Source organism: Apium graveolens, chromosome 5, assembly GCF_009905375.1.
Source record: "Apium graveolens cultivar Ventura chromosome 5, ASM990537v1, whole genome shotgun sequence".
Lineage (NCBI taxonomy): Eukaryota > Viridiplantae > Streptophyta > Magnoliopsida > Apiales > Apiaceae > Apium > Apium graveolens.
This window is the reverse complement of record NC_133651.1, coordinates 214,877,200-214,886,648: the sequence shown is the minus strand read 5'-3', so window position 1 is coordinate 214,886,648 and position 9,449 is coordinate 214,877,200. Positions and strand designations below refer to the sequence as shown.

At 34.1% G+C, this 9,449-nt stretch overlaps 1 non-coding gene across 1 annotated transcript; it reads left to right on the top strand.

Annotated features, from left to right (window-relative positions):
• Nucleotides 1–1,483: 1,483 nt before the first annotated feature.
• LOC141662950 (small nucleolar RNA R71) lies at nucleotides 1,484–1,590 on the top strand. Its single transcript, XR_012551048.1, has one exon. It is a non-coding gene; the product is annotated as a small nucleolar RNA R71 (small nucleolar RNA).
• The last annotated feature ends 7,859 nt before the right edge of the window (nucleotides 1,591–9,449 follow it).

Sequence of the window (9,449 nt, the reverse complement as noted above, 5' to 3'; positions counted from 1 at the left end):
AGGTACGGCCAGTAGCCAAGAAAGGTCTTCCCAAGATTATGGGAATCTTCTTATCTTCCTCAAAATCCAAAATAACAAAATCTGCAGGAAAGAAGAGCTTATCCACCTTGACTAGCACATCCTCCACTATTCCCCTTGGGTAAGTAATAGAACGATCAGCCAATTGTAAAGACATGTATGTGGGTTTTGGATCAGGCAAATCCAACTTTTTAAAGATCGACAACGGCATCAGATTGATGCTTGCTCCCAAATCACAAAGGCACTTGTCAAAAGTCAACTTGCCAATGGTGCAAGGAATGGTGAAGCTACCTGGATCTTTAAGCTTTGGGGGTAACTTTTGCTGCAGAACAGCGCTGCATTCTTCCGTGAGAGCAACGGTCTTAAGGTCATCCAGTTTCACCTTCCTTGAAAGAATACTCTTCATAAACTTCGCATAACTAGGCATTTGCTCCAGAGCCTCAGCGAAAGGTATATTGATGTGAAGTTTCTTGAACACCTCCAAAAACTTACCGAACTGTTTATCCAGCTTTTGTTGCTGCAATCTCTTAGGGAAAGGTGTGGAGGATAGAGTTGTTTCTCCCCTGTATTACCCTCATGCAGAGTGTGTTCAACAGTAGTCTTCCTTGGTTCCGCCGCTTTCTCCTTTTGCTTAGCTTCTTCATCTCTAACTTCAGCTTCTCCTTCTTTTGCCTTTTCAGCATCAGCAACTTTCCCAGACCTTAAGGTAATAGCCTTGACTTGCTCTTTAGCTTCCTTTCTACCTGGTACTTCCGTATCACTGGGAAGTGTGCCAGGTTGACGATTTAGCACTGCATTGGCTATTTGACCGATTTGATTTTCTAAGGTCTTGATAGCAACCGCTTGACTCTTGCATAACAGCTTAAGTTCATCAAAATCAGCACTAGTAGGTGCAGCTACACTTCCCTGTTGAGGATATGATTTCCTTTGAGCATACTGCTGTGGTTGCGGGAATCTAGGTGGATTAAACTGTTTACTCACACCTTGCTGATATGGTGGCTGAATAGCATTCTGATTATTACCCCAGCTGAAATTTGGATGATTTCTATTGTTAGGATGATAAGTAGCTGGCACAGGCTGCTGTTGTTGCTGATAATTATTCACATACTGAACAGATTCATTGACAAGAGAACACTGATCCGTAGCATGAGAACCTGCACAAAGCTCACAAACCATAGCTATTTGATTAACTCCATATGTAGCTAGAGAATCAACCTTCATTGACAGCGCCTGGAGCTGCGCTACAATAGCGGTGGCTGCATCGACTTCCAGAATACCTGCTACCTTCCCAGGCATCATCCTCTGAGTTGGGTTTTGATGCTCATTTGCAGCCATAGTCTCGATAAGATTATAAGCCTCAGTATAGCTTTTGGCCCATAAGGTGCCTCCAGCTGCTGCATCGAGCATGGGCCGAGATTGGGCCCCCAAACCATTATAGAAACCAGTGATCACCATCCAATTGGGCATTCCATGATGTGGACACTTTCTCAACATTTCCTTGCAGCGTTCCCAAGCTTCGTACATAGATTCTGTCGGTTGCTGCGCAAACTGAGTAAGAGCACTCCTCATAGCAGCAGTCTTTGCCATCGGATAAAACTTCACCAGAAACTTTTGTGCAAGATCTTGCCACGTAGTGATGGACCCAGCTGGTTTAGAATGTAACCAGTCCTTAGCTTTGTCCCTCAGTGAGAATGGGAAAAGCCCCAGCTTGATAGCCTCATCAGTCACTCCATTATACTTGAAAGTGCTGCAGATCTCGATAAAATTCCTTATGTGCATGTTGGGGTCTTCAGTCGCAGCTCCTCCAAAAGAAACAGAATTTTGCACCATCTGAATAGTGCCCGGCTTGATTTCAAAGGTGTTAGCTTGAATAGCCGGATGAAGAATGCTTGACTGAATGTCATCAATTTTTGGCCGAGAAAAGTCCATAAGAGCTGGATCAGCCTGAACAATACGATCACCCATGATTACTGGTTCTTTTTGCTCAGTTCCTGAATCCGAATCTTCAAAATCTATCTTCTCCGGAATATCAAGAACTTCGTCTGTCTCCTCAGCTGTATCTAAAGTCCTCTTGCGAGTACGAGAACGAGTTTGCATAAACGCTCGCTTAAGTACCTGAAACACAACCAGAAACAATAAGTAACAACTACGTCCTAATCACTGAGTCCTAATGACCAATGATGGTAAGTACATAAACTAAACAAATACGTCGAGTCCCCGGCAGCGGCGCCAAAAACTTGTTAGGACAGAAATACGCGCTAATATTCACGCAAGTATACGCGTTCGCAAGTAATATAGAATACTTTCTAGTTCGTTCCCACAGAGACTCGGACTAATTATTGTTTAATTAAACTCACGCACCAACGTATGATTACTCCTCAATGTTAAAACACTAACACTTAGAATTGTTGACTAAATATTAAATACAAATAATTACTTAGTTTATCACTTAAATAACACTTCAATTAACAATATTAAAACACTAATGAGATCACAACTTCGTTATTACTTCCTTCAATGGTTATTGTTATTACCTTAGCATGTGACGGTGATGATATTAATCGAATAACACGAAACTGATAAAAGCCAACTTTCATTATACTCATACCATTCTACCAAGCATTTACAATTAAGATAGAAGTTGAATAGGCATCAATTATGTTGAGTTCCTATATGTCTACAGAAATTGACAACACAACAATTTTAAGCACAAGTTATTCCTTTTGATTATACAGGGCGAATAAAACTGTTAGAGTTACCCACTAATCATGCACATCATACATGAACCTATGCTAGCATGGCAAGTTCTAAATCTCAAGATCCACCGTCGCTTCCCAAGAGATTAACACCCTATCTTATATGTTCGCGACGCACATAAGACGAATACGCACAACCAATACTAGATATCATACAATCATCACACACTAAAGTATTAAACAATTAACTAAAGAATTCCATAGTAAATCCGTTGCGACCCCATGATCACGATTAGCCCATAATAGCACTTATCGTCATCATGGGTTCATATGAAATCATGATAAACAAACACAAGAAAATAATAACTAAACTAATTATATTAAATCAGAGTACGTCACAAGAGTAATTAAGTCCAAAGTAAGAAAACTAGCATCCAATGTTACAACGAAATAAGAATCACAAGAAAATATGCTTCATCTTCGTTGCTGTGTGCTAAAACGGTCTTCTTCCTTATCTCCTTTGCTCCTTGCTTAATAACACCCTCCTCCTCGTGAAACGTCTCTAAATCTACTTATATAATAGTCCCATAAAACTCAGATTACATAGAAGTGGAAGCCAAACAGAAGTAGAAGTCCTAAAATAATTTATCTTTTTTTCCCGACCCTGCGCGGCCGCTCAGCTATGCTGAGCGGGCGCTCAGCTTCCTGGGCAGCCGCTCAGCATAGCTGAGCGGGCCCTCAGGACCCTACTGGAAAAATCCTGAGTTTGCTCCATTTCTTCGCCGTAATCTGCCCCTTTCTTTCCTCTCACAATGGTGAACACATGCCAAGGCTTATTCTTGATGATTACTCCTCTGAAATGCAACTAATACCCTGAAATGCATAAACACTAGAAAAACGCATCAAATACACAAAATACTTGATTTCAAGGCACCAATTTAAGCCATTTCAAGATGTTCGAAGTGGTATAAAATGCCACTTATCAGTTCTCGATAAGTCATTATAGTTATCGAGATGTTGAGTTCTCTATATGGCTAACTGGAGATCTCGAAGTAAAACTCAAGTACAGAATACAAATCAGTTTATTATCCAAGATTATCAATCAACAAACAAATCAATCACTGATTTAAAAATTCTACAAAAGCAGCTTGAAGAGTACAAGATCAAAGGCCAGGATTAACTGGCAAAGTAAAATCACAGGCATGCAAGATTAGCAAAGATACACTAAGCCAGAAATAGAAAGATTTGGTTATCCAAAAGTAGGGTTTAGTACATGTTGCATGTTGCGTAAAAAACAGTGTTTACTATTTTATAAAGTAGACACTGGATGCTTTGTTTTAGGTGTAACAAATAGATCTGAAATTTCTTGTAACTCTCAAGAGAGAAGCTGAGTTCTTAACATACTAAGAACCCGAAATTTTTTAGCAAACACTAGCTTGATTTTAATATAAAATTAAGTGAGTTTTGAAAGATAATTGTGTTCATATGCATGTTTTAATTATTCTGTTAAAACACATTATCTCTATAATATAGATTACTTTGTTCACCATTATCAAAAGTTCAAAAAGATTAAAATTGTCCAAAAACACATTCACCCCCCCTCTGTGTTATATTCATTACCCAACAAACATGTATTTATTTATGACTTATAAGTTAAGTTGGTTAATGTAATTATAGAAGCTATGCAAAAATGGTAGAAAGAGTAGTAGATATTCTCAATAAATGCGCAAACTGTTTAGTAAAAATGATGCACTTTTAGATAGAAATAACAATAACTTGAGAATTAACTGGCACAAATTCTCTGGACAGTATGAATGAGCACAAATTCTCTGGACAGTATGAATGAGCGCGACCTAAAATTAGGAAAAATAAATCCTACATTTTTTGGAAATTTGTGTAACTATTTGATTTATACTCTTACTGTAGGTGTTTGTTCCTTCACATCTGTTAATCAAACATTGGGTCTCGATCTTAGAACTGAGCAAATTCCTGGCCTTGTAGGATATTAAGAAGGATTTTGGTCTGAAGAATTTGAAGAGCACATAGAATTTGAAAGTAAGGATCACAAGTGGGAGGAAGAACTTGGCAAATTACATGTATAGTTTTTTAAAATAGGTATAATTTTTTTAAATCTTGGTAGAAATTATCAAACAAATATTCACTTTTCATATGAGATACTTGTGTCTTTGAACAGATTAATCCAGCTCAAATATCGCTTCAAGTTCCATGATTTAGACCAAGATAATAGTAATATGCCCAAAACCCCATATATAATTTGCAAGTCATTTATTCATTGTATGTGTTCATGTACACTTCTAAGATTTCACTCTTTAGTCTTGACTAACAATTATCTGTGCCCTGATATTCTTTTTTCCTTTTCAAGGCAAACAAGACGTGAATGTCATATGCTCTATTTTACAAGGCAGGAGCTTCCTAATATTATAATTTGATAAAGCATATGATGGAAGTTGTCCAGCTTCAATTTTGCAAATTCAAATTTCAAAAGTTATCACATGTTTTGATAATTATAGATTAACCTTATATAGCTTGCTTTATTTCAATCTACTTCTTTACTCCTATCTCTTCCATTTAATTTTACCTTCGTATATGTTCTTCGTTCCCCTCTTCGCGTTTTATTTATTATGAATTATCTGGATTGAAGTTTGATTCTTATATCTTGCCATTTCAAATTTGCTGACAAAATATTTAATATAATATGTGGGACAAAAGATGGAAAAGTTGCACAAAATGTGAGTGATTCTCTAATGTTCATGTTTTTTATGGATTGATTTTAGGTAAAGTATGAAATTCACAAGGAGCCGCACTTCAAAATAGTAAGGACATATTAATTAATAATTATCCGATGATTAATAATTAAATACTTGCAGGCAATCATTGATACTTGAGTAATTTTCAATTATCGCTACACCAGGTTAAAGAGGTTTAAAATGCTAATGCATATGCAAAAAAATCTGACTACTTTAATACAAATTATTAGTTTAGTATATACTGCTATTACTAAGAAGCAATCGTCTTTGCTATCATAACAACCAGAATTGTTCTATTTTTTTTCTTAATCAAATTGTTGTCATATTCATATTAAATTTAAATATATATTAGTAAGGATTATATGAAGTAATGGTTATCTGTTTGTCGATGTTGTATTTTTTAGAGGATTCTGAATATTTCAAAAGTTTAAAGAATTTTTATTTTAGAATATAGGCTACTATAGTTACGATATATAATTCAGAAATTATGATTAATTTAAGTGGAAATTAATGAATTGGTAAAAGAACTCCTTTGTGATCATCCGTACTGTTCAACAACTTCCCAAAAATATTAGGGAATATATTGATTCAGTGGTTGAAGATACAATTGGTAGTACTGCAATTAGTAACCAAAATGAATGTATGGTATCTGATGATTTTTTTGTTGGATTGTAAATAAGTTATAACAAAGTTTTGTATATGATACCTGATTTACAGTATATTTAACAGAGAATATGGGTAAGCATCTTGAGTTGTAAGATGTCGCTTTGTGAAAAATGATATATTAAAAGACATTACTCGAGATGTGCCACTTCTGAGTCAGTTTGATTCCGATATGCATTATGCAATATTTCAAAATACCATATCCTTCCGGGATGCTGCACTGTAGCTTTTGCCTTATAAGTAAGCTTGCAATCCAATTTTCGATATTAATCAGCTTCCATTGTGGCAATTGTTGCAGGAAGTCAGGAAGCATATTTTATAGCTTGGGACGTTTGGCGTGCTGATGTCCTCTACCTCAGAGTAAACCTAAGTTCAAAAGTTGTCATTTTGATGTCATTTTGTGTTAAATTTGTAAATAATTTGAGCTGCGCTTAAATAAATAATCATCACAATCCTGTACTATAAGTGGCTCATATCTACTTCATTTCTTTCTACTCTTATTTTTTCAAATGATCAAATAATGCATTATTAAGAAAGTTTTATAAGAATAATGGGTAGAAGATCGTAGGCCAATTGCAAAAATAGTAATAGGTCTAAGATGGGCATAGTCCATCTTTTGGGACATAAAATGTGAATTCCAATATCGAATTCAGGAGAAAGAGTAAATATTTAAGAAGCGTGACACTGATGGCAAGAAGAAGGTTAGAGTGGTACATCACGTGAGATATGTTAAAGCAGAGGTATGACTTATCACAAACTAGACAAAAAATTCTGAGAAAGTATAACTTATTACATTTGAGATGTTACACTATTATGATTAGAAAATAAAGTATTGGTTTCGTGAATATTGTACCAAGGAATTAAATGCTACTGTAGCCGAGTACTAAAAAATCAGTTACAATGTTGGATAATCTGGCTTTGAAGTCGTATGTTTTGGAGGTTAGCACTGTTAGGTTGATCTACAATAGTTACTCCTCCTGCTTGGCATGGTTTGCTGGTTTCTGAATTTTATTCTTTGGCAAGAAAGTTGTTCATCTCAAACTGAGCAAATCCAAATGCTAAGAATTTGCTACGGTCAAGTTGTAAGAATTTGCTATTGTTTATCAATATTTTATAGCCAAGTGTTGCATATATACCTCTTGGAAGATTTGTCCTGATTTCAAACTATAATAAGAATAGTAGCATGCAGATTCTCTATGCTTCAGAAGGATGGTACTTTGTTACTGAGAATCAGTATATTCGAGATAAAACTTGAAACTTGATAAATTGTGGACCATGAGTTTCATTTTAATTTAAGGTAGAAGCGGTCCAAAAAAGCTAAAACCCATCTTGATTCTTACTTCGCCGACCCTTTAATATTGAACTTTATAAAATATTGCATGATCATTTCTGGCATCACTTGATTTTTGTGAATTATCAAAATTAGATTATTTTTATGATGTTCAGCTTTTGCTAATGTTTAGATGAACATTGTTACTGGTGCTATGGGGATTCTATTTATCAAGAAAGCTCTAAAATTATAACTTTGGTCCATATTATTTTATGTTGGTGTAGTCTATGTAGCTATAGAAACACGGTGTGTCTCACAGTAGAAGATATGAATGTTCAGTTGACTTTGTTTTACACCAAAATATAATTGTATAAGATATAATGGTCAGTTAGGCTTTCTCCAACAAATTTGGAGCTTTTACTATTGATTTTAATAAAAAAATACTACAAGATATTTCCATACATGGTGTGCATCTGGTGTGTTGAAGGTAAGTTGGCATCACTGCTAAATCCTAGCAATATGAGTTCCCTTCAACCAAGTTCCAGATCAGTTGATCTCATCTAGGACAATGACAAGGTGACAAGGTAAAAGGCGATATAATTTTTGGAGAACAACTCATGAGTGCAGAACAAGTTCTCCTTAAAAAGATAAAATTGAAAGAAGAAAACAATGGTGGACACAAAATTCTCAACACAGGATAATCATTATCATTATAATAAGTTTTAATATAATGATATATTGTAAACTTCTGCAATTTTCACTTATGTAGAAGTTCTGTAGTAGTGTAGTAGTAGTGGCAGCAGTTTAGCTCCAAAGGGACAGAAATCAAACACCATGTTCCATTTGTTGTGTGACATTATTCCAGGGGCCTGTTTTATACTATATCTTCTCGGTTAGGAAAAAAGTAGTTGTGTAACAAATAATCTGTATTGTAGCTTGATATAAATCAAGAAAACATACCAGATAATCCAAGCACTTGGGGTACTATAAAGTTTGAACGTCGATTTTCATACATGAAGTTTTAGGAAAAAAAATTAAAACTATTAGAATATAATTTAAAAATCATAAAATATATATATATATATATTCATGATTCATTTTGGTTTGAAGATTTTGTAATATATCCTGTTTTAATTTTAATTTTTGAATTTAAACTGAAAATTACAATCTTAGTAATCTTTAATTTGGTTTTTGGGATTGATACTTTCAAAATTTTAAGAAAATATATTGTATACGTTTATTTATAAATCAAAATCGTATATGCAAAGAAAAATATATAACTATGATTTTGTGATACTTAAAAGTGGAAAAGTTATTTTCAAAGGACCAGATAATAATAAAAATAATTGTAGGCTTAATATATTCTGAAAATAAAAACATTTGCTTTAACCTATTTCGTTTAAATTGTTAAAACTTTTTTATACATAAAAATTACTTAATTTTCAACGACCACTCACATAACGCACCAATAACTGATATTAACCACTAAAATTATTTTCTCAAGTTCTGGACGGTGACCTATTTAATATTTTTTTTGAAATTATTTACAATTTTGCTTATTAACTTCCAAGAACATATCCAACTTTAGTAGGTAAAAATGGAAGTTACTACTCCCGGCTAACTCCCAAAACTTTCAAACTTCAAATTTCAAATTTTATCTATAGTTTCATATAATCAAATATAAACGCTTCATTCGGTGAAAATATTTATTTAGCGGACTCATCATTGACTTTTTAACATTTTATTTAAATTGATCCCCAAATTTTTTACCTTTAAAAAAACATAATCATTTTGTTGATATATATATTTTTTAAATTTTTAAATTTACATTACAGTTAAACCTCTTTAAAGTAATAGGGTCGGCACCAAGAAAAAATATTACTTTAGCTATTTTATTACTTTATCGGGAATAAAAATATATTGTATCCATTATGTTGAGACTGGAGAAAAATATTATTTAGCGAGGTTATTACTTTATCGATTATTACTTCATCGAGGTTTAACTGTATTACTTTACCGAAACAAAAAAAATGT